A 2,808-nucleotide genomic window follows, 5' to 3' on the forward strand; every position below is an offset into this window, starting at 1 on the left:
AATTAATTTAACTTAAGCATAAATTTAATTCTAACTAAATCATTTTACAAAGTTAATTTAATCTAAATAAACCATAAATTAAAATTAATCAAAACTAAATATATACTTAAACTAAGGCATAAAAATTTAAACCTAACTTAACATTCAACCAAGATCATCCAATAACCTATACTAAAATACAACTAAGTTTAAATTTAATTTAATTTAAGTTAATATAAATAAAACTAAACTTAGTTTTAAGCAAGTAAACACAAAATAAAAATTTAACTAACTTCAAACATAAAGCCCACTTAAACTTAAACTTAACACACAAAATTAATGAAAATATAAATCCTAATGATTGCATTTATAAACTAAGAATAGAACTTATGTTAGACTAAACTATAATATAAACTAAATTAAACTAAAAATAAAGCTATATCATGCACCTCCAATTCCTGAAAACCACGGGGCTCAAAGTCTTAATGATTTTGTCATATATATATTTTTATAACTCTTTTTATAAAGTTATTTTCAAATTCTTAGCTGATAGACTTAATAATATTCTTTGTGATATTATTAATTATGCCCAAACTATTATTATTAAAGGTAACGATATTATTGGTATTGTTTTTTTGGGTAATGAACTTTATATGATTTCAAATCTTCTATAATTACTTTATTCTCTAAAATAGGCTTATTGATGGCTTTTGAAAAGATTAATAAAGATTTCCCTTATGATAGAATGAATACAATGGGGTATTAGAGCATGCATGATATAACTTTATTTTTATAGCTTTACAGATATATTGAATATGGATAAAAAATATAGAGTAACATGATATTGATAGATGAGTCATTTATGGAAGTATGAATATAATTGCTTACAAAGGAACATTTTGGCATATGAAGGCCTTAAATATTTTTTTGTATATATACTTTTATAAACTCTAGCATATAATAAGTACCATTAAGGGATTACTATATTAATAATATGGTATTTTATGGACTATTGATAATTATTTTAATATAAAATCTTTTGTTACTTTGACTTTTTTTATAGATTTAATTTATGTCATGCTTTATTATTTTTATCTTAGATAGTAAGTTTCACTTATCAAGTTTGTTCTTATAAATTCACATGAATTCTCTATTATTTTTTAGGTTATTAAATGTACACCATTATTAGAAGTAGAACACCTGAATTTCTAGAAAATCCTCCTCTCCAGCAAATATCGAATGTTGTGAATAAGACTTCACATTAACACTTGTAATGGGCATTAGCGGCTACAGTATCTCCTCCCAGCTATCGAATCTAACACCTACCTGCTCACATAGAAAGATCAAGGATGCAAATCCCAAACCGGCAATAGTAGCAGCGACAACAAAACTGGTGATAGTCTGATAAATAAGAGATCCAATGTCAATGAAACAATTTAAGGTAGCTCTATTTCGAGTAACTTCACTGAGGTTTTTGTTTGGTAGTAGCGAGCATAAATAAAGTAGTGCCACGTCTTTGATATAGCATCTAACTTTAATGCAGGGAAGTTAACTCTTCTTTCAATTGTAATCTTTCACAGTCCTCTTCCACCGGTCAATGATGATATGATCTCCTCCAACTCCTTCTCAGTCAGACTATAGTTTGAATAAAAACACAACGTACTAGGGGGCAACTAGTAGAACAAATTTATTAGCTTAGGGGAGAAATTCACTAATTTTCCTCGAATCATGACCTAATCTTCTTCAGCTTCAGGGAGATTAGCGTAAAACTTCCGAACAACAAAAATCACAGCCACAACAGAAAAACGACAAAAACTTTCCACTATCGGTGAACAATCAAGTCTTCCACTGCTCAAACCGGACTTTTAAAACATCTCTCAAAAATTAGTTTGCTCAACTGCAGTGCTTGCAGTGGGTCGCTATATCTGTCATGAGCTCTCGAGCTAACAAACTTGCTCGAATCATAATGGGCCTTCCCTTTACTCCTCTTCATTCTTGGGGACATATCTAAAAATTACATAAAATTTATAGTAAATCCTTCAACTCTAAATCACTAAATTCAACTTCTAAATCTTTAAAATGTCATTTCTCTGTATTTTCCATAGGGTTTTCTCAAAATTTCCCATGTTTTCGGTCAAATCCATAATGTGCTCAAAATACATGGTGAAAATAAAAAAATTTTACATAGAAGTGAAGCTCTTACCTCAAGAAGATCAAATATAACAAATTTGGCTTAAATCCACCAAGAAATTTCCACTTTAGAGGAAGCCCTAACACTCAAAATCACGAAAACTAGAGGAAGAAGACGAAGTCGGGGTAAAATGGAGATTTTCGTCTCAATTTTTCACTTTAAACCATTCTCAAATCAGTTTACGTGAGCTGACGTTTAAGCGCGACTTCTTCAGTGCTTAGGTACTATATGAACATTTGAAGACTTTTTAGAAATTATAACTGGTAATGTTGACGAATCACCTAAAAATGGATATTTTAAATGTTCAGGAAGTAACTTCAACTCAAGTTTAGGAGATCTTTTTCTGTCGTGTCCAAAACTTCAAAACTTTCTCGAACATAATTCAAATCTTCCTTATAAAAATCTTCAAATTACTCTAATTCCTCTTTGTATTCATGTTCCAACTCTTTCATTTTACATTTCTCTTCAAAAGTTATTTTGAAATTGCATTCACTCGAATATCTTATTACATTCATTCTGTAACATTCATCATCTTTACCTTTTGCAGAATACTTCATTGATTTTGAAATATTAAATGTAACTGTTTAATCATTGATGTGCATAATTAATTCCTCTTTCTTCACATCTATCATTGCTCT

Source organism: Phalaenopsis equestris, unplaced genomic scaffold (genome assembly GCF_001263595.1).
Source record: "Phalaenopsis equestris unplaced genomic scaffold, ASM126359v1 Scaffold000350, whole genome shotgun sequence".
Taxonomy (NCBI): domain Eukaryota; kingdom Viridiplantae; phylum Streptophyta; class Magnoliopsida; order Asparagales; family Orchidaceae; genus Phalaenopsis; species Phalaenopsis equestris.